This window comes from Triticum aestivum, chromosome 7A (genome assembly GCF_018294505.1).
Source record: "Triticum aestivum cultivar Chinese Spring chromosome 7A, IWGSC CS RefSeq v2.1, whole genome shotgun sequence".
Classification (NCBI taxonomy): Eukaryota; Viridiplantae; Streptophyta; class Magnoliopsida; order Poales; family Poaceae; genus Triticum; species Triticum aestivum.
In genome coordinates, this window is record NC_057812.1 from 3,364,543 (window position 1) to 3,388,279 (window position 23,737).

The following is a 23,737-nucleotide window of genomic DNA, read 5'->3' on the forward strand; positions in this document are numbered from 1 at the left end:
AACAAAGTTGCTGATATGGTGGATAATGATCGATTTAACTTACTTCTGGAGTATTTGAGTAATGTCCGCATACTCCTGGGGATCTTTTCGTTTAGAGTCCAAGACAGTTACTACTCCCTGCTCAAGCCTAATCTCTAGGAGAATATAGTGGTAACTGCGCACGCATGCATAACTCATCAATTACATTACTATAACCTGGACTAATATATAAGGGAAACTGAATATGCACAAGACAGTAACACTCACTTGAAGTTGTAAGGAAAGAGTATTATACCTTTGTGTTCATTTATTTTGAATGATCGTAGCAAGTTGGCCTCGGTATCTGCGGCACGAAATTTAACCTCAGTTGCATCTATGAGATATGTGTTAATGAACCCAATATAACCGACTTGTCTTTTCTTCAATTCGGCGATCTTCAATCTGCATAATATAGTGAGGATAATTATAAATACATGCAATGAAAGAGCTGAGCTATATAGAGAGACTTAATGACAGAAGTAGTAGTACTTACAGACAGTAGCAGGTGACCGTTGCTTTATCGAGGGCCAATTGATTGAAAAACTGATAGAACTCCTCAAATGGAATAGGCAATAGATCAATTCCAACGAGGTCATGCTCCTTTTTAACTCTCACATACAAATTACTCCTCCCCCCAGACTCTGCAGATTTTCAAGTACCAATCATGCAATCTTCGCATCATCGTTGATAGAGATTTTTCATCTTTGACGAGAGGCTTCTCGTACTCATATCTGTGTATCTGCACGTCCATGAAATCATAATGTACATCGTTGGGCAGGTAATCTCCAAGATTGCTATAACCGGGCACCATCCTCGGATCGACGATGTCGCTAGGCACCTTGAGCGGGGGGCACGATTGATTCCCTTGTTCTCCGAGCTGGGCAATTTGTTTCCCAGCTGCTCGTCGTTCTTTCATCCTTTGATCACTGATTGTACTTCCCGACCGCTCCGCTTCGGCCCATGTCTTTCCAATAATGTGCTCATAGTTGCCTTTCGGCGGAGACTTGGGTGGTTTTGCCAGGGCAGCCAGAGTGCGCTTCACTTTCACCGGATCTACCTTCTCCTCCGGAGGTGGATGTCTCTTTGCTTTCAACCCTTGAAACCAGTCATCCACTTTGGTTCGCGCGATCTTCGCGTTCTCCTCTGGGGTCCTCTCGTATGGTAACTTTTCTGGAGTCTTCAGAGAAGGATCGAATCTGTATGTCCTCCCGCCTCTGGCTGTACTACTAGATGCCAGCCGAGCAGACGGAGCGGCTGTCTTCTTTACTTGCTTACGAGGCGGAGGAGAAGGACTATGACGCGCCGGAGCAGCTCTCGGAGCGGCGGCGGGTCTCTTCTACCCTTGCTGACGAGGCGGAGAAGGAGGAGGCTGGCTGCTCGGGCGCGCCGGTGCAGGTGGAGAAGGAGGCGGAGTGCCGCCACGCGCCAGAGACGGAGCCGGCCGAGTGCCCTGATCGCCACTCGCCGGAGGAGGAGGCGGTGGAGGAGGTGGAGTGCCATGACTCGCCGGAGGAGGAGGAGGAGGCGGAGGCGTCCAATTTGGAAGGTTGATGAGCTCCTTCCGTCATAGGCATGGAGTCTTCAGAGAAGAACCCAGCCGAGTCTCCCCTTCTCCGGTAGGGTGGTCAAGTGGGAGGTCCTCAAATCCCTCCATTATTTCATCCACCATCACCTTAGCATATCCTTCTGGAATCGGCCGGCAATGAAAAGTTGCGCCTGGTTCATTAGGAAAAACAGAGCCAACAGCCGCCTTGACCTTCATATTAATCCATTGCGCCATAAGGTGGCAATTTTGAGACTCCGTGATAACATCCACGGGATAGCTGGTAGGAGCCGTCAAGACATGCTCCGGCTGAAGCAGCTCGGTGGAAGCCACGCTGCTTCTCTGCTGAGATGGCGCCTGCAGTTCGGTCTGCTGCACTTTCTTCCTCCTCTCGTGGCATTTGTCACCGCCTGCGTCCGGAAACCCAGCCTTCCACGGAATGGAGCCTGGCGTGCCTCGTGTCCGTCCAGGGTGCTCAGGATTTCCGAGGGCCTTTGTGAGCTCGTCGTTCTCTCTATCTGGAAGGAACATCCCTTTCTGCGCTGCATCGATATAGTACCGAAGGTTCTTGAAGGGCATGTCAAGTTGCTTGTCCGTCCAAATGCACTTCCCTGTTACAGGGTCCAAGGATCCGCCAGCCCCGAAGAACCAAGTCTGGCAACGGTCTGGCCAGTTCATTGTCTCTAGTTCGATCCCTTTATCAAGCAGATCAGTCTCAGCCTTTGCCCACTTAGGCCGGCCTTTGAGGTAGCCACCTGACCCCATGCGATGGTGAAGCTTCTTCTTCGTAGCATTTTTCTTGTTTGTCTCCGACATCTTCTTACTCTTATCCGATGTCTTGTGGGCCACAAATGCGGGCCATTGATCTCTGATCTTCTCATATTTGCCCTTGAATTCTGGTGTCTCTTTTTTGTCGACAAACCTTTTCAGCTCATTCTTCCACCTCCTGAATAGCTCTGCCATCTTCTTAAGAGCAGAAGACTTAATTAATGGCTCTATAACCGGCTTCTCCGGATCCTCCTCTCGCGGTAGGGTGAAATTTGCCTTCAGCTCATTCCAAAGATCATCTTTCTGCATATCATTCACATAAGACACCTCAGGGTCTTCTTTAGCCGGCTTAAACCATTGGTGGATGCTGATCGGGATCTTGTCCCTAACAAGAACCCCGCACTGAGTAGTAAATGCATCCTTCGTCCGGATGGGTTCAATAGGTAGGCCGTCGCGCGCGATTGCTATGATCTCAAACCTTTCATCCTCGCGCAACTTTTTCTTCGGGCCTCATCTCTTTACCGAAGTTCTGCTCGATCCGGAGGGCTAGAAAAAAGAAGAAAGACGAGAGTTAATTAATATGTGTACATACCAAAACAATGAATGCATCAATTAGCTAGTCTCAGCACAGGCTTAACTAATATATTTACCTGGCCAGACTCTGTTCGGTCACCGGAGCGGTCACCCTGTTCTTCCGGACCTGCTTCTTCACCCTGCTGTTCTTCCGGACCTGCTTCTTCACCCTGCTGTTCTTCCAGACCATCATTGTCGTTAAGAAAACTCGACATGACATCACCTCCATCTAAGATTATGTCCCGCAACGTCTCTTCTGCTTCCTCGTCTCGTCCGTGCTCCATTCTTTCTGCAAATATATATTACAACATGGCAATTAGTACACAAGCATGACAGCACGTGGATATATTAGTTTGGGTGTACTCCTCGAGAGTTTTCACTATCGAAGTTATCCGGGAGGGGGTAATATCGACAACGATGAGATACATACACGGGAAAATAATGTTATCGGGGAGCGGGTATATCGACCCCCCCTGTGTTGAAGTTATCGGGAGGGGTTTATATCGACAACGACGACATACGTACATGGGAAAATAATATTATCGGGGAGGGGGTATATCGACCCCCCCCCCCCCACGTGTTGAAGTTATCGGGAGGGGGTATATCGAACCCCCCTCGTGTTGAAGTTACGGGGAGGGGATAATATCGAATGTTATCGGGGAGCGGGTATATCGACCCCCCACGTGTTGAAGTTATCGAGAGGGGTTTATATATCGACAACGACGACATACATACATGGGAAAATAATATTATCGGGGAGGGGGTATATCGACCCCCCCCCCCCCACGTGTTGAAGTTATCGGGAGGGGGTATATCGACCCCCACTCGTGTTGAAGTTACCGGGAGGGGGTAATATCGACAACGATGAGATACATACACGAGAAAATAATGTTATCGGGGAGGTGTTAAATCGACCCCCCCCCCCCCCCCCCCCCCCCCCCCCACGTGTTGAAGTTATCGGGAGGGGTATATCGACGACGACAGAGCCGATAAAACATAAGAAAACGAAGAAGAAATAAAAAGAGGAGAAGAAGAAAGGAATAGCTAGAAGAGAAGATCGAAGAAAAAAAAGAAGAAAAAAAAGAGGAGAAGAAGAAGAGAACTCCACTATTTCTTTCTTCTTCTCCTCTTCTTTTTCTTCTTCTTATTTATTTCTCCTCTTCTTCCTCTCCCCTCTTCTTCTCCTTTCTTCCTCTTCTTATTTCCTTTTTCCTCTCATTCTTTTTCTTCTTCTTCCTTCTTAAAAATACATGAAGTAGTATTGCCTAATTCATTGTTCATATGAATATACAACATTTGCATATTTACAATAATTAATATCACCAAAAAAATCTATGAACAAAAAAAATCCTAATTTTTCTAAAAAACTATCTTTTGCATATATACATGAACATATATATACAAAGAGAACATATATACATACATATATATATATATATATATATATATAACAAGCATATATATGAAAAAAAGCATATATATATGAAAAAAATGCTAGCTAGGGAGGGCGCCGGCCGGACCAGGAGGACCGCGGGGTTGGCGGCGAGGATGGCGACGGGGCAATGGGCGCGCGCTCGGGGTAGGGGGCGAGGGCGACGGCGAGGGCGGGCCGGGGCGGCGCGCGTCGGGCAGGGATTTGGGCGACGACGACGGGGGCGGGCCGAGGCGGCGCGCGTCGGGGCAGGGATGCGGGCGACGGCGACGACGGGGGCGGGCCGGGGCGGGCGGTGTCGGGGCAGCCTGGCGGCGTCGGCGTCGTCGGGGGCGGCAACTGCAAGATGAGAGTGAAAATTTCCTAAGTGTGGACTTATATAGCAGAGCCTTTAGTCCCGGTTCGTGGCAGCAACCGGGACTAAAGGTGGGTATTAATCCCGGTTCGTGCCACCAACCGGGACCAAAGGCCACTTTTCAGCAGCCCAAAGGGCGGGAAGCGGCGGCCTTTGGTCCCGGTTGGTGGCACCAACCGGGACTAAAGGGGATCATTGGTACCGGTTCGTGGCACCAACCGAGACCAATGCCCACCTTTAGTCCCGGTTGGTGCCACCAACCGGGACCAAAGGCCTTGTGCTGCTGCGCCCGCGTCGAAAGTTTAGACCCACCTCGCTAGTTGAGAGGGGTGCGCCGTGGTTTATAAGCCCCATTGCCGCACCCCTCTCGAGCTTCTCTCCATTGCAGGCTTACGGGCCTAATTGTCACTACTATGCCTGTGGGCCTACTAGGCCTCCTGCGGGCCTGAATCCTGGCTCATGGATGGGTTTCTAGTCGTATTCAGGCCGTGGGGGCCCAGTAGGTGGCACTTTTTTTGTTTTTTGTTGCTTTATTTATTTTATTTTCTTCTATTTTTTGCATTATTTTTTAATTCTTTATGCTTTTAGTTTTAGAAAAATTATAAACTTTTTGTTAATGCCATTAGTTTTCAAATTTGAAAACATTTTTTTGTTTTTTTTTGTTTTCTTTGTTGCTTTATTTATTTTATTTTGTTTCTACTTACAACAAAATACTTATTGTTGCTATTTTTATTTTTTTCAGTTTTTTGTTTAGTTTTCTGCATTATTTATTTTCTTTTGTTTTTTGTTTTATTTCTTAATTCTTTTTGCTTTTAGTTTTAGAAAAATTATAAACTTTCTATTAGTGCCATTAGTTTTCAAATTAGAATAGTTAAAATTTGAATTGTTTGAAATTTGTGTGAATCACAAGTTTGTGATTAACTTTACCAATGGCCCACGTGGCTGCCCTCTTGAGAGTGTTCTTGGTGAGAACCTTGTTGACAAGGAGCGAACCGGGATTAATGGTATTACGAGGGCCAAACCATAAGACATTAAAGCATTTGAAATGAACTCTAAAAAAGTTGGCATAGCATGTGCATGTACAAAACAGAGAATGGTGTCATACTCGTCTGTTACAAAGTTGGCATGGTATCATCATAATAGTTGCGGGAGAAAGTCTTCACTTTTTCTTCGCTTGTGTCATTTGCTTATTTCGCCGTAACCATGGATAATCTTCATCGTTTATCAGGATGCTGTTGGGGAACGTAGTAATTTCAAAAAATTTCCTACACACACGCAATATCATGGTGATGCATAGCAACGAGGGGGGAGAGTGTTGTCTACGTACCCTTGTAGACCGATAGTGGAAGCGTTATGACAACGCGGTTGATGTAGTCGTACGTCTTCACGGCCCGACCGATCAAGCACCGAAACTACGGCACCTCCGAGTTCTAGCACACGTTCAGCTCGATGACGATCCCCGGACTCCGATCCAGCAAAGTGTCGGGGAAGAGTTCCGTCAGCACGACGGCGTGGTGACGATCTTGATGTACTACTGTCGCAGGGCTTCGCCTAAGCACCGCTACAATATTATCGAGGATTATGGTGGAAGGGGGCACCGCACACGGCTAAGAAAACGATCACGTGGATAGACTTGTGTGTCTATGGGGTGCCCCCTGCCCCCGTATATAAAGGAGTGGATAGACTCTCTATGGCGCGCCCTAGGGAGTCCTACTCCCACTGGGAGTAGGATTCCCCCTTTCCTAGTCCAACTAGGAGTCCTTCCATGTAGTAGGAGTAGGAAACAAGGAAGGGGCGCAGCCCCTCCCCCTAGTCCAATTCAGACTAGGCCTTGGGGGGGCGCGCGGCCTGCCCTAGGCAGCCCCTCTCTCTTTCCCGTATGGCCCAATAAGGCCCAATACTTCTCCCGGCGAATTCCCGTAACTCTCCGGTACTCCGAAAAATACTCGAACCACTCGGAACCTTTCCGATGTCCGAATATAGTCGTCCAATATATCGATCTTTACGTCTCGACCATTTCGAGACTCCTCGTCATGTCCCCGATCTCATCCGGGACTCCGAACTCCTTCGGTACATCAAAACTCATAAACTCATAATATAACTGTCATCGAAACCTTAAGCGTGCGGACCCTACGGGTTCGAGAACAATGTAGACATGACCGAGACACGTCTCTGGTCAATAACCAATAGCGGGACCTGGATGCCCATATTGGCTCCTACATATTATACGAAGATCTTTATCGGTCAGAGCGCATAACAACATACGTTGTTCCCTTTGTCATCGGTATGTTACTTGTCCGAGATTCGATCGTCGGTATCTTAATACCTAGTTCAATCTCGTTACCGGCAAGTCTCTCTACTCGTTCCGTAATACATCATCCCGACACTAACTCATTAGCTGCAATGCTTGCAAGGCTTTAGTGATGTGCATTACCGAGAGGGCCCAGAGATACCTCTCCGACAATTGGAGTGACAAATCCTAATCTCGAAATACGCCAACCCAACATGTACCTTTGGAGACACCTGTAGAGCTCCTTTATAATGACCCAATTACGTTGTGACGTTTGGTAGCACACAAAGTGTTCCTCCGGCAAACGGGAGTTGCATAATCTCATAGTCATAGGAACATGTATAAGTCATGAAGAAAGCAATAGCAACATACTAAACGATCGGGTGCTAAGATAATGGAATGGGTCATGTCAATAACATCATTCTCCTAATGATGTGATCCCATTAATCAAATGACATCTTATGTCTATGGCTAGGAAACTTAACCATCTTTGATCAACGAGCTAGTCAAGTAGAGGCATACTAGTGACACTCTGTTTGTCTATGTATTCACACATGTATTATGTTTCCGGTTAATACAATTCTAGCATGAATAATAAACATTTATCATGAAATAAGGAAATAAATAATAACTTTATTATTGCCTCTAGGGCATATTTCCTTCAGTCTCCCACTTGCACTAGAGTCAATAATTTAGTTCACATCTCCATGTGATTTAACAGCAATAGTTCACATCACCATGTGATTAACACCCATAGTTCACATCGATATGTCATCAACACCCAAAGGGTTTACTAGAGTCAGTAATCTAGTTCACATCGCTATGTGATTAATACCCAAAGAGTACTAAGGTGTGATCATCGCTTGTGGGATAATTTTAGTCAACGGGTCTGTCACATTCAGATCCGTAAGTATTTTGCAAATTTCTATGTCAACAATGCTCTGCACGGAGCTACTCTAACTAATTGTTCCCACTTTCAATATGTATCTAGATTGAGACTTAGAGTCATCCAGATCAGTGTCAAAACTTGCATCAACGTAACCCTTAACGGCGAACCTTTTTGTCACCTCCATAATCGAGAAACATATCCTTATTCCACTAAGGATAATTTTGACCGCTGTTCAGTGATCTACTTCCTAGATCACTGTTGTACTCCCTCGCTTAACACAGTGCAAGGTATACAATAGATCTGGTACACAGCATGGCATACTTTATAGAATCTATGGCTGAGGCATAGGGAATGACTTTCATTCTCTTTCTATCTTCTGCCGTGGTCGGGCTTTGAGTCTTACTCAATTTCACACCTTGCAAAACAGACAAGAACTCTTTCTTTGACTGTTCCATTTTGAACTACTTCAAAATCTTGTCAAGGTATGTACTCATTGAAAAAAACTTATCAAGCGTTTTGATCTATCTCAATAGATCTTGATGCTCAATATGTAAGCAGCTTCACCGAGGTCTTTCTTTGGAAAATCCTTTCAAACACTCCTTTATGCTTTGCAGAATAATTCTACATTATTTCCGATCAACAATATGTCATACACATATACTTATCAGAAATGCTGTAGTGCTCCCACTCACTTTCTTGTAAATACAGGCTTCACCGCAAGTCTGATAGTAGTGCTCCCACTCCGAGATGCTTGCACCAGTCCATAGATGGATCGCTGGAGCTTGCATATTTTGTTAGCACCTTTAGGATTGACAAAACCTTCTGGTTGCATCATATACAACTCTTCTTTAAATCCATTAAGGAATGTAGTTTTGTTTATCCATTTTTCAGATTTCATAAAAATGCGGCAATTGCTAACATGATTCGGACAGACTTAAGCATAGATACGAGTGAGAAACTCTCATCGTAGTCAACACCTTAAACTTGTCGAAAACCTTTTTGCGACAATTCTAGCTTTGTAGATAGTAACACTACTATCAGCATATATCTTCCTCTTGAAGATCCATTTATTTTCTATGGCTTGCCGATCATCGGGCAAATCCATCAAAGTCCATACTTTGTTCTCATATATGGATCATATCTCAGATTTCATGGCCTCAAACCATTTCGTGGAATCTGGGCTCATCATCGCTTCCTCATACTTCGTAGGTTCGTCATGGTCAAGTAACATGACCTCCAGAACAGGATTACCGTACCACTCTGGTGCGGATATCACTCTGGTTTACCTACGAGATTTGGTAGTAACTTGATCTGAAGTTACATGATCATCATCATTAGCTTCCTCACTAATTGGTGTAGTAGTCACAAGAACAGATTTCTGTGATGAACTACTTTCCAATAAGGGAGAAGGTACAATTACCTTATCAAGTTTTCTACTTTCCTCGCACTCACTTCTTTCGAGAGAAACTCCTTCTCTAGAAAGGATCCATTCTTAGCAACGAATGTCTTGCCTTCGCATCTGTGATAGAAGGTGTACCCAACTGTCTCCTTTGGGTATCCTATGAAGACATATTTCTCCGATTTGAGTTTGATCTTATCGAGATGAAACTTTTTCACATAAGCATCGCAACTCCAAACTTTAAGAAACGACAACTTTGGTTTCTTGCCAAACCATAGCTCATGTTGTGTCGTCTCAAGGGACTTAGACGGTGCCCCTTTTTAATGTGAATGCTGCTGTCTCTAATGCATGATCCCAAAACGATATTGGTAAATCGGTAAGAAACATCATAGATTGTACTATATCCAATAAAGTACGGTTATGATGTTCGGTCACACCATTATGCTGTGGTGTTCCAGGTGGCATGAGTTTGTGAAACTATTCCACATTGTTTTAATTGAAGGCCAAACTCGTAACTCAAATATTCTCTTCCATGATCAGATCGTAGAAACTTTATTTTCTTGTTACGATGATTTTCCACTTCACTCTGAAATTCTTTGAACTTTTCAAATGTTTCAGACTTATGTTTCATCAAGTAGATATACCCATATCTGCTCAAATCATCTATGAAGTTCTGAAAATAATGATACTTGCCGCGAGCCTTAATACTCATCGGACCGCATACATCAGTATGTATAATTTCCAATAAGTTTGTTGCTCGCTCCATTGTTTCGGAGAACGGAGTCTTAATCATCTTGCCCATGAGGCATGGTTCGCAAGCATCAAGTGATTCACAATCAAGTGATTCCAAAATTCCATCAACATGGAGTTTCTTCATGCGCTTTACACCAATATGACCTAAACGGCAGTGCCACAAATAAGTTGCACTATCATTATTAACTTCGCATCTTTTGGTTTCAATATTATGAATATGTGTATCACTACGATCGAGATCCAATGAACTATTTTCATCGGGTGTGTAACCATATAAGGTTTTATTCATGTAAACAGAACAACAATTTATTCTTTTACTTAAATAAATAACCGTATTGCAATAAACATGATCAAATCATATTCATGCTCAACGCAAAAACCAAATAACACTTATTTAGGTTCAACACTAATCCCGAAATTATAGGAGTGTGCGATGTTGATCTTGGAACTACTTCCAACACACATCGTTACTTCACCTTTAACTAGTCTCTGTTTATTCTGCAACTCCCGTTTCAAGTTACTAATCAGCAATTGAACAAGCATCAAATACCGAGGGGTTGCTATAAACACTAGTAAAGTACACATAAATAACATGTATATCAAATATACTTATGTTCACTTTGCCATCCTTCTTATCCGCCAATCACTTGGGGTGGTTCCGCTTCCAGTGACCAGTCCCTTTGCAGTAGAAGCACTTAGTCTCAAGCTTAGGACCAGACTTGGGCTTCTTCACTTGAGCAGCAACTTGCTTGTTGTTTTTCTTGAAGTTCCCCTTTTTCCTTTTGCCCTTTTCTTGAAACTAGTGATCTTGTCAACCATCAACACTTGATGCTCTTTCTTGATTTCTACCTTCATCGATTTCATCATCATGAAAAGCTCGGGAGTCGTTTTCGTCATCCCTTGCATACTATAGTTCATCACGAAGTTCTATTAACTTGGTGATGGTGACTAGAGAATTCTGTCAATCACTATCTTATCTGGAAGATTAACTCCCACTTGATTCAAGTGATTGTAGTACCCAGACAATCTGAGCACATGCTCACTAGTTGAGCGATTCTCCTCCATCTTTTAGCTATAGAACTTGTTGGAGACTTCATATCTCTCAACTCGGGTATTTGCTTGAAATATTAACTTCAACTCCTGGAAAATCTCATATGTTCCATGACGTTCAAAACGTCTTTGAAGTCCCGATTCTAAGCCATTAAGCATGGTACACTAAACTATCAAGTAGTCATCATATTGAGCTAGCCAAACGTTCATAACGTCTGCATCTGCTCCATCAATAGGTCCGTTACCTAGCGGTGCATCAAGGACATAATTCTTCTGTGCAGCAATGAGGATAAACCTCAGATCACGGATCCAATCCGCATCATTGCTACTAACATCTTTCAACACAATTTTCTCTAGGAACATATCAAAATAAACATAGTGAAGCAACAACGTGAGCTATTGATCTACAACATGATTTGCAAAATACTACCAGGACTAAGTTCATGATAAATTTAAGTTCAATTAATCATATTACTTAAGAACTCCCACTTAGACAGACATCTCTCTAGTCATCTAAGTGATTACGTGATCCAAATCAACTAAACCATGTCCGATCATCATGTGAGATGGAGTAGTTTCATTGGTGAACATCACTATGTTGATCATATCTACTATATGATTCACGCTCGACCTTTCGGTCTCCGTCTTCCGAGGCCATATCTGTATATGCTTGGCTCGTCAAGTATAACCTGAGTATTCCGCGTGTGCAACTGTTTTGCACCCGTTGTATTTGAACGTAGAGCCTATCACACCCGATCACCACGTGGTGTCTCAGCACGAAGAACTTTCACAACGGTGCATACTCAGGGAGAACACTTCTTGATAATTTAGTGAGAGATCATCTTATAATGCTACCGTCAATCAAAGCAAGATAAGATGCATAAAAGATAAACATCACATGCAATCAATATAAGTGATATGATATGGCCATCATCATCTTGTGCTTGTGATCTCCATCTCCGAAACACCGTCGTGATCACCATCGTCACCGGTGCGACACCTTGATCTCCATCGTAGCATCGTTGTCGTCTCGCCAATCTTATTCTTCCATGACTATCGCTACCGCTTAGTGATAAAGTAAGCATTACAGCGCGATTACATTGCATATAATAAAGCGACAACCATATGGCTCCTGCCAGTTGCCGATAACTCGGTTACAAAACATGATCATCTCATACAATAAAATTTAGCATCATGTCTTGACCATATCACATCACAACATGCCCTGCAAAAACAAGTTAGACGTCCTCTACTTTGTTGTTGCAAGTTTTACGTGGCTGCTACGGTCTTAAGCAAGAATCAATGTTACCTACGCATCAAAACCACAACGATAGTTTGTCAAGTTGGTGCTGTTTTAACCTTCGCAAGGACCGGGTGTAGCCACACTCGGTTCAACTAAAGTTGGAGAAACTGTCACCCGCAAGCCACCTATGTGCAAAGCACGTCGGGAGAACCGGTCTCGCGTAAGCGTACGCGTAATGTCGGTCCGGGCCGCTTCGTCCAACAATACAGCCGAACCAAAGTGTGACATGCTGGTAAGCAGTATGACTTATATCGCCCACAACTCACTTGTGTTCTACTCGTGCATATAACATCAACACATAAAACCTAGGCTCGGATGCCACTGTTGGGGAACGTAGTAATTTCAAAAAATTTCCTACGCACACGCAAGATCATGGTGATGCATAGCAACGAGAGGGGAGAGTGTTGTCTATGTACCCTTGTAGACCGATAGCGGAAGCGTTATGACAACGCGGTTGATGTAGTCGTACGTCTTCACGGCCCGACCGATCAAGCACCGAAACTACGGCACCTCCGAGTTCTAGCACACGTTCAGCTCGATGACGATCCCCGGACTCCGATCCAGCAAAGTGTCGGGGAAGAGTTCCGTCAGCACGACGACGTGGTGACGATCTTGATGTACTACTGTCGTAGGGCTACACCTAAGCACCGCTACAATATTATCAAGGATTATGGTGGAAGGGGGCACCGCACACGGCTAAGAAAACGATCACGTGGATCAACTTGTGTGTCTATGGGGTGCCCCCTGCCCCCGTATATAAAGGAGTGGAGGAGGGGAGGGCCGACCCTCTCTATGGCGCGCCCTAGGGGAGTCCTACTCCCACCGGTAGTAGGATTCCCCCTTTCCTAGTCCAACTAGGAGTCCTTCCATGTAGTAGGAGTAGGAAACAAGGAAGGGGCGCAGCCCCTCCCCCTAGTCCAATTCGGACTAGGCCTTGGGGGACGCGCGGCCTGCCCTAGGCAGCCCCTCTCTCTTTCCCGTATGGCCCAATAAGGCCCAATACTTCTCCCGGCGAATTCCCGTAACTCTCCGGTACTCCGAAAAATACTCGAACCACTCGGAACCTTTCCGATGTCCGAATATAGTCGTCCAATATATCGATCTTTACGTCTCGACCATTTCGAGACTCCTCGTCATGTCCCCGATCTCATACGGGACTCCGAACTCCTTCGATACATCAAAACTCATAAACTCATAATATAACTGTCATCGAAACCTTAAGCGTGCGGACCCTACGGGTTCGAGAACAATGTAGACATGACCAAGACACGTCTCCGGTCAATAACCAATAGCGGGACCTGGATGCCCATATTGGCTCCTACATATTCTACGAAGATCTTTATCGGTCAGACCGCATAACAACATACGTTGTTCCCTTTGTCATCGGTATGTTACTTGCCCGAGATTCGATCATCGGTATCTTAATACCTAGTTCAATCTCGTTACCGGCAAGTCTCTTTACTCGTTCCGTAATACATCATCCCGCTACTAACTCATTAGCTGCAATGCTTGCAAGGCTTAAGTGATGTGCATTACCGAGAGGGCCCAGAGATACCTCTCCGACAATCGGAGTGACAAATCCTAATCTCGAAATACGCCAACCCAACATGTACCTTTAGAGACACCTGTAGAGCTCCTTTATAATCACCCAGTTACGTTGTGACGTTTGGTAGCACACAAAGTGTTCCTCCGGCAAACGGGAGTTGCATAATCTCATAGTCATAGGAACATGTATAAGTCATGAAGAAAGCAATAGCAACATACTAAACGATCGGGTGCTAAGCTAATGGAATGGGTCATGTCAATCACATCATTCTCCTAATGATGTGATCCCGTTAATCAAATGACAACTCATGTCTATGGCTAGGAAACTTAATCATCTTTGATCAACGAGCTAGTCAAGTAGAGGCATACTAGTGACACTCTGTTTGTCTATGTATTCACACATGTATTATGTTTCCGGTTAATACAATTCTAGCATGAATAATAAACATTTATCATGAAATAAGGAAATAAATAATAACTCTATTATTGCCTCTAGGGCATATTTCCTTCAGATGCTTGGGTCAGCCTTGACTTTGAAGGGAGGAATTTCATGAAACTTTTCATAATCTTCGGACATGTCTGTCTTGCCCTCCACTCCCACGATGTCCCTTTTTCCTGAAATAACTATGTGACGCTTTGGCTCATCGTATGATGTATTCGCTTCCTTATCTTTTCTTTTTCTAGGTCTGGTAGACATGTCCTTCACATAGATAACCTGTGCCACATCATTGGCTAGGACGAACGGTTCATCAGTGTACCCAAGATTTTTCAGATCCACTGTTGTCATTCCGTACTGTGGGTCTACCTGTACCCCGCCTCCTGACAGATTGACCCATTTGCAATTAAACAAAGGGACCTTAAAATCATGTCCATAGTCAAGTTCCCATATGTCCACTATGTAACCATAATATGTGCCCTTTCCCCTCTCGGTTGTTGCATCAAAGCGGACACCGCTGTTTTGGTTGGTGCTCTTTTGATCTTGGTCAATCGTGTAAAATGTATTCCCATTTATCTCGTATCCTTTGTAAATCAATACAGTCAAAGATGGTCCCCTGGACAACAAGTACAGCTCATCACAAACAGTGTTGTCACCTCTGAGACGTGTTTCCAACCAACTGCTGAAACTCCTGATGTGTTCACATGTAATCCAGTCGCCACACTGCTCCGGGTGTTTGGAGCACAGACTGTTCTTGTGTTCATCGACATACGGGGTCACCAAGGTAGAGTTCTGTAGAACTGTGTAGTGTGCTTGAGACCAAGAATATCCATCCCTGCATATTATTGAGTCCCTTCCAAGCGTGCCTTTTCCAGTCAGTCTCCCCTCATACCGCGATTTAGGGAGACCTATCTTCTTAAGGCCAGGAGTGAAGTCAACACAAAACCCGATGACATCCTCTATTTGATGGCCCATGGAGATGCTTCCTTCTGGCCTATCGCGGTTACGGACATATTTCTTTAGGACTCCCATGAACCTCTCAAAGGGGAACATATTGTGTAGAAATACGGGCCCTAGAATGACAATCTCGTCGACTAGATGACCTAGGACATGCGTCATGATATTCAAGAAGGATGGTGGGAACACCAGCTCGAAACTGACAAGACATTGCGCCACATCACTCCTTAGCCTTGGTATGATTTCTGGATCGATCACCTTCTGAGAGATTGCATTGAGGAATGCACATAGCTTCACAATGGCTAATCGGACGTTTTCCGGTAGAAGCCCCCTCAATGCAACCGGAAGCAGTTGCGTCATAATCACGTGGAAGTCATGAGACTTTAGGTTCTGGAACTTTTTCTCTGGCATATTTATTATTCCCTTTATATTCCACGAGAAGCCAGTTGGGACCTTCACACTGAGCAGGCATTCAAAAAAAAATTATTTCTCTTCTTTCGTAAGAGCGTAGCTGGCAGGACCTTCATACTGCTTCGGAGGCATGCCATCTTTTTCGTACAAACGTTGCAGGTCCTCCCGTGCCTCAGGTGTATCTTTTGTCTTCCCATACACGCCCAAGAAGCCTAACAGGTTCACACAAAGGTTCTTCGTCACGTGCATCACGTCGATTGAAGAGCGGACCTCTAGCTCTTTCCAGTAGGGTAGGTCGAAGAATATAGATTTCTTCTTCCACATGGGTGCGCGTCCCTCAGCGTCATTCGGAACAGCTAGTCCGCCGGAACCCTTTCCAAATATTACGTGTAAATCATTGACCATAGCAAGTACGTGATCACCGGTATGCATGGCGGGCTTCTTTCGGTGATCTGCCTCGCCTTTGAAATGCTTGCCTTTCTTTCGACATTGATGGTTGGTCGGGAGAAATCGATGATGGCCCACGTACACATTCTTCCTTCATCTGTCCAGGTATATACTTTTGGTGTCATCCAAACAGTGCGTGCATGCGTGGTATCCCTTGTGTGTCTGTACTGAAAGGTTACCGAGAGCGGGCCAATCGTTTATGGTCACGAACAGCAACGCCTTTAGGTTAAATTCCTCTTGTTTGTGCTCATCCCACGTACGTACACCGTTTCCATTCCACAGTTGTAAAAGTTCTTCAACTAATGGCCTTAGGTACACATCAATGTCGTTGCCGGGTTGCTTAGGGCCTTGGATGAGAACTGGCATCATAATGAACTTCCGCTTCATGCACATCTAAGGAGGAAGGTTATACATACATAGAGTCACAGGCCAGGTGCTGTGATTGCTGCTCTGCCCCCTGAAAGGATTAATGCCATCCGCGCTTAAAGCAAACCATACGTTCCTTGGGTCCTTTGCAAACTCATCCCAGTACTTTCTCTCAATTTTTCTCCACTGCGACCGTCAGCGGGTGCTCTCAACTTCCCGTCTTTCTTACGGTCCTCACCGTGCCATCGCATCAACTTGGCATGCTCTCCGTTTCTGAACAGACGTTTCAACCGTGGTATTATAGGAGCATACCACATCACCTTCGCTGGAACCCTCTTCTTGGGGGGCTCGCCGTCAACATCACCAGGGTCATCTTGTCTGATCTTATACGTAATGCACCGCATACCGGGCATGCGTTCAGATCCTTGTATGCACCGCGGTAGAGGATGCAGTCATTACGGCATGCATGTATCTTCTGCACCTCCAATCCTAAAGGGCATATGACCTTCTTTGCTGCGTATGTACTGTCGGGCTATTCATTGTCCTTTGGAAGCTTCTTCTTCAATATTTTCAGTAGCTTCTCAAATCCTTTGTCAGGCACAGCATTCTCTGCCTTCCACTGCAGCAATTCTAGTACGGTACCGAGCTTTGTGTTGCCATCTTCGCAATTGGGGTACAACCCTTTTTTGTGATCCTCTAACATGTGATCGAACTTCAGCTTTTCCTTTTAACTTTCGCATTGCATCCTTGCATCGACAATGACCCGGCGGAGATCATCATCACCGGGCACATCGTTTGGTTCCTCTTGATCTTCAGCAGCTTCACTCGTTGCAGCATCATTGGGCACATTGTCTGGTTCCTCTTGATCTTCACCAGCTCCCACTATTGCAGCATCACCGTATTCAGGGGGCACATAGTTGTCATCGTACTCTTCTTCTTCGCCGTCTTCCATCATAACCCCTATTTCTCCGTGCCTTGTCCAAACATTATAGTGTGGCATGAAACCCTTGTAAAGCAGGTGGGTGTGAAGGATTTTCCGGTCAGAGTAAGACTTCGTATTCCCACAATTAGGGCATGGACAACACATAAAACCATTCTGCTTGTTTGCCTCAGCCGCTTCGAGAAATTCATGCACGCCCTTAATGTACTCGGAGGTGTGTCTGTCATCGTACATCCATCGTCGGTTCATCTGCGTGCGTTATATATAATTAAGTGTGTCAAAAACCATTACAGAACATCATGAATAGATAATTAAGTGACCAAATTAATATAAGTTCATCATCACATTAGAACCAAAGTACATACATAGTTCTCATCTAACAACATATAGCTCTTCAGAGCATCTAATTAATTAAACCATACATTGAAACTATGTAAAACATTTCAATGCGAAAACAAACGCGATCATAATCGCAACCAAGGTAACAATTGATCCAACGGCATAATGATACCAAGCCTCGGTATGAACGGCATATTTTCTAATCTTTCTAATCTTCAAGCGCATTGCATCCATCTTAATCTTGTGATCATCGACGACATCCGCAACATGCAACTCCAATAACATCTTCTCCTCCTCAATTTTTTTTATTTTTTCCTTGAAGAAATTGTTTTTTTCTTCAACTAAATTTAACCTCTCAACAATAGGGCCGGTTGAAATTTCCGATTCACATACCTCCTAGATAAATAAAATCTATGTCACGTTGGTTGGCATAATTTTCATAAACAATAAATGAACCAACAGTTATAAAGATAATATATACCACATCCAAATCATAGACATGACGAGGGCCGACGGGGGCGGATACCAAAACCATCGCACTATATAAGATGCAATACTAAAAGTAAGAAAATGATACAAGTATCTATCTAAACATACAAGTAAGAATATTTTTTCTTTCAGAAAGAAGATAAGAACAAGAGGCTCACCACGGTGGTGCCGGTGATGAGATCGGCGCGGGTGATCGACGGCGGTGAAGACGGGGGCGGGGCGTGACGGACCGCTAAACCTAGACAAATATTGAGGAAAATGGAGTTTGGAGGTCGAGCTTGGAGAGGAGAAAACTTAAGTAGTGTGGCTCGGGCATTCCATCAAACACCTTGTGTGCATAGGAGGTGAGCTAGAGCACCACCAAGCCCTCTCCCCCTCGGCCAGAAAAAACAGAGCAGTGTGCTCTGCTCTTGCGCGAGGGGGTATATATAGGCACCATCATTGATCCCGGTTGGTGGCATGAACCGGGACTAAAGGGGGGCCTTTGGTCCCGGTTCATGCCTCCAACCGGGGCCAATGATGGTGGGCCAGGAGTCAGGACCATTGGTCCCGGTTCGTCCCACAAACCGGGACCAATGGCCCACGTGGCCCGGCCGGCCCCCTGGGCTCACGAACCGGATCCAATGCACCCATTGGTCCCGGTTCTAGACTGAACCGGGACTAATGGGCTTACCCGGCCTGAACCTTTGCCCCCTTTTCTACTAATGAGCGTGATGTACTCATAGCACTCCCTGCCTAGAGGAGGAAGATGGAGGGAGTCGCTGGAGCAGAGCAGTCTGCATTTCATTTTTCTTACAGACATCCAATTCTTAGTTCAGGCATACATGTAAAAGAAAATGAAAACCATCTGTAAAATGCAGGACCATATAACATTTCGACAGTCGTATAGCATTGTCAAGAGCATACAAATAGACGATCCTGTAACTGAATGAAGGGCCATGGTAAAAGTTTTGTGAAATTCAGACACATCAAAGTAGACAGGGACCATATAATATACATTGTTAAAACGGAAAGCCCACCGAATTGACATGCATGAAAGCAAACAACTCACGTACTGAAGCAAAAGTACATAGAGGAGGAACTTATTGGATCCGCACGAGACAGAGTCCATAGCCGTAGCCGTACTCCCAGCACCAGCTGAGGATCGAATTCATTAATAGAAACGGATCAAAACAGGTTCCTGACGGTCCAAGTTAAAGCAACTACAGCAACCATCAAATTTCTAACATCTCCAGTTTACTTCAGAAATTGAACCACACAAATCAATGAAAGAAACAGAAAACAATCTGAATGTTCTGTCACACTGCACAAATATTCAGAAACAGAGTGCTAAAGAAATAAGTGGTCCACTGTTTCTTAGGCACAGCAAAACATAGATTTGGGTCTACTTCCACCAGGGGAAACATAACTAAGTAGGTCTACTTGCGGAAGCTAAACATTTAACACAACTATCTACGTCCCCGTTATCATCTCAGAGCAGCTCCTGATTTGCCTTATAACCAAAATTTTCTGTAGCACACTGTCAGACTTCTCCGTGCTAGCCAAAAAAAAACCTGGTCTACCAGCTTCCGTATCACTTGCCACTTGAATAGATTTATTCACCTCAGTTCTACTAGTTACCCCCAATAAGAGAGCATTGGAAGAAATTAGATAGTTATTAGCTTGTGTAAATTACCTTTTGCCTTCTTCCATCTGTTGGTCCTCTCAAACCGCCACCCGTCCCACCTTCCTTTTAAAACCTTCAATCTTGGTGATCGGACCATATTCTTGTTGTGCACTAGCAAAAGCGACATAATTCACTGACAACGTTGTATTATCAGTAGTAGCCGGCACCACATGGATTTTTGCAGCCACCACACTTCCCATTTCCCCATTTTCATTTTCATTTTTTGTGTTTTTTTATTTCCCCCCTTTTTCCTTTTTCATTTGCTAGTTTAGTTTTTCATTTTCCGGGGGAAATACGTGAATTTTTCTACAAAGTGTATGAATATAAATCAGTCGTGCCTGAAGTTTTTTATTTGAAAAACTAAATCTTACTGTATACTGAATTTTTTTGTTTGTAAATATGGTCTTTTCGAAATATGTACACATCCTGATTAAAGTACAAAAACTTAATTTCTTCTTAATACATGAACATTTAGCTTAACAGAAGACAACATTTTTTGGGGCAGATCAACAGTGCGCCAAACTGCCAGGTTAATTAAACTAATACACTGTCAGCTGCTAACTGGATCGAGGTGGTGGAGATATGGGAGATAAGCTTAACAATTCACGCAGCAGGTGGCCGGGCACCACAGTGTGTTTGCTGATGCTTAAAAGCCTATGGACACGCGCGGCAGCAGTGGACAAGAACTACAGAGGCATCCAAGCATAGTACTACTATGCTCGTAGTGCTTTCGTACTACTATGAACCCCCGACAAGCCGGCCCGGCCCAATGCTATTTCCCCCCCTCCCAATGTGGCATCTCAGCCTTGGCTATATGGCAAGCTGATCCAGCTAGAGTTCATTTCTGAAGTGACAGGACAGGAAAAAGCATTACGTAGCAAAGAGTACTTCAATTCCTTCCTTCCCTGCCATCGTTCTTTGCTGCTCCTTTGATAGGGGTTGCTGATGTAAGAAAAACTGTCGTTCAGCGTTCAGCGTAGACAAACTGTGACACGAAAACCTTATCTGGACAATTTATACACTAAGATCTTTCAACCATTTGACCTCTTTAATTTGCATACCTTCACACTTCCACAATCCAATAAAATCTCCGGAATCTCCGATCTGGACGTCCTATATAGTTTAAACATCATTAACCATTTCTTTCGTGATAGGGGTTTGTTCTTTGCTGCTTCTTTTTTTTTCGATAAACAGGGGATCACCCCCGGCTCCATTTCATATAGAAAGAAACCACATCATAGCAGTATCTTACAGACCCGAAACACCCAAACAGAGAACAGTCTACAGCCAGAATAGTCTCAGGAGGAGATCTACCTCCCAACACAGATTTTTGAAACAGAAACTACCGGAGCATGCTGCAAACAGACAACAACGTCTACTCTAACACTCAACCACTCAAACATGAAGCCACCACACACTAGGCTAACTTTGCTGCTCCTTTTCACTCATTCTTTGTTTCGTCAGTCACTCCATCATGGATGCCGACCTCTTTAAGACATGCCAGGTACTAGATCGTCGCGCCGCTAGAGTCATTTAGATCCTTGCATAGGAGCCGGAGTGACTCGAGGTGCGGTACAGATCCGTCATGAATTTCCAGCTCAGTTAAGACTTCCTTCCACCACAACGCACAGGTGTCGAAGGCTTCAAAATTTATCGTGTCTCATGATGAGCCTGCCCAGTTGAGTTGCAATCAGCTTCAGGTACTCGGAGCTCGTGCACTTTGCTAAGGGCAGCAAGGATGTCACCACTCTGGTTATCACCACGGAATGACAAGCACAATTTAGTGAGACCACACAACATGGTAATAAACTGAGGCATTTGCCGGCATTTGTTCGCTTGTGGCTTGGGTGACATAAGGTAGTAGGAGTAATCCTTATCTTGGAAGAAATTCAGCAAGTCTTGAGACTGTTTATCATTGATGTTCAGTGAGACTGAATGAGCTTTGTTTGGATCGGTGCTTCTATTGATTAACTCCTTGATTGATTTTGAGAGATGAGTTGAGTTGCAACTATCATTGTTGGTGGAATCGCACCATATTTTCTCCTTTGTCAGGTGCTTCAAATGCTCCATGACCTGTGTGTAACTTCCACTTTTGTTGTCCACTTCTGTAGCTTACACATTCTCCGGCTTCCTTCATTTTGTTGGAGCTTGAATTTTCCAAACAGGTGAATTAATCATGGCGGCTCCATGACTTGCGTGGGCAGAATCTCTATCTTGGTTTTCCTTAGATCCAGTGTCTCTAATAATTTAAGTTGTGACCGTGACAACTAGTTAGCAGTAATTAATAGCCTACTAGTGACACTCTGTTTGTCTCTAATCAACTGTCACTAGTTAGCAGTAATTAATAGCCTACTAGTGACACTCTGTTTGTCTCTAATCAACGAGCTAGTCAAGTAGAGGCATACTAGTGACACTCTGTTTGTCTATGTATTCACACATGTATTATGTTTCTGGTTAATACAATTCTAGCATGAATAATAAACATTTATCATGAAATAAGGAAATAAATAATAACTTTATTATTGCCTCTAGGGCATATTTCCTTCAGTCTCCACTTGCACTAGAGTCAATAATCTAGTTCACATCTCCATGTGATTTAACAGCAATAGTTCACATCACCATGTGATTAACACCCATAGTTCACATCGATATGTCATCAACACCCAAAGGGTTTACTAGAGTCAGTAATCTAGTTCACATCGCTATGTCATTAATACCCAAAGAGTACTAAGGTGTGATCATGTTTTGCTTGTGGGATAATTTTAGTCAACGGGTCTGTCACATTCAGATCCGTAAGTATTTTGCAAATTTCTATGTCAACAATGCTCTGCACGGAGCTACTCTAACTAATTGCTCCCACTTTCAATATGTATCTAGATTGAGACTTAGAGTCATCCAGATCAGTGTCAAAACTTGCATCAACGTAACCCTTAACGGCGAACCTTTTTGTCACCTCCATAATCGAGAAACATATCCTTATTCCACTAAGGATAATTTTGACCGTTGTTCAGTGATCTACTTCCTAGATCACTATTGTACTCCCTCGCTTAACACAGTGCAGGGTATACAATAGATCTGGTACACAGCATGGCATACTTTATAGAATCTATAGCTGACGCATAGGGAATGACTTTCATTCTCTTTCTATCTTCTGCCGTGGTCGGGCTTTGAGTCTTACTCAATTTCACACATTGTAAAACAGGCAAGAACTCTTTCTTTGACTGTTCCATTTTGAACTACTTCAAAATCTTGTCAAGGTATGTACTCATTGAAAAAAACTTATCAAGCGTTTTGATCTATCTCTATAGATCTTGATGCTCAATATGTAAGCAGCTTCACCGAGGTCTTTCTTTGGAAAATCCTTTCAAACACTCCTTTATGCTTTGCAGAATAATTCTACATTATTTCCGATCAACAATATGTGATACACATATACTTATCAGAAATGCTGTAGTGCTCCCACTCACTTTCTTGTAAATACAGGCTTCACCGCAAGTCTGTATAACACTATATGTTTTGATCAACTTATCAAAACGTATATTCCAACTCCGAGATGCTTGCACCAGTCCATAGATGGATCGCTGGAGCTTGCATATTTTGTTAGCACCTTTAGGATTGACAAAACCTTCTGGTTGCATCATATACAACTCTTCTTTAAATCCATTAAGGAATGTAGTTTTGTTTATCCATTTGTCAGATTTCATAAAAATGCGGCAATTGCTAACATGATTCGGACAGACTTAAGCATAGATACGAGTGAGAAACTCT

General features: G+C 44.0%; 1 protein-coding gene across 1 annotated transcript in view; it reads left to right on the forward strand.

Moving 5' to 3' along the window:
* Positions 1–23,737, forward strand: part of LOC123150065 (disease resistance protein RGA5-like) — a 32,542-nt gene that overhangs the window by 1,746 nt on the left and 7,059 nt on the right. The window lies entirely within an intron of this gene.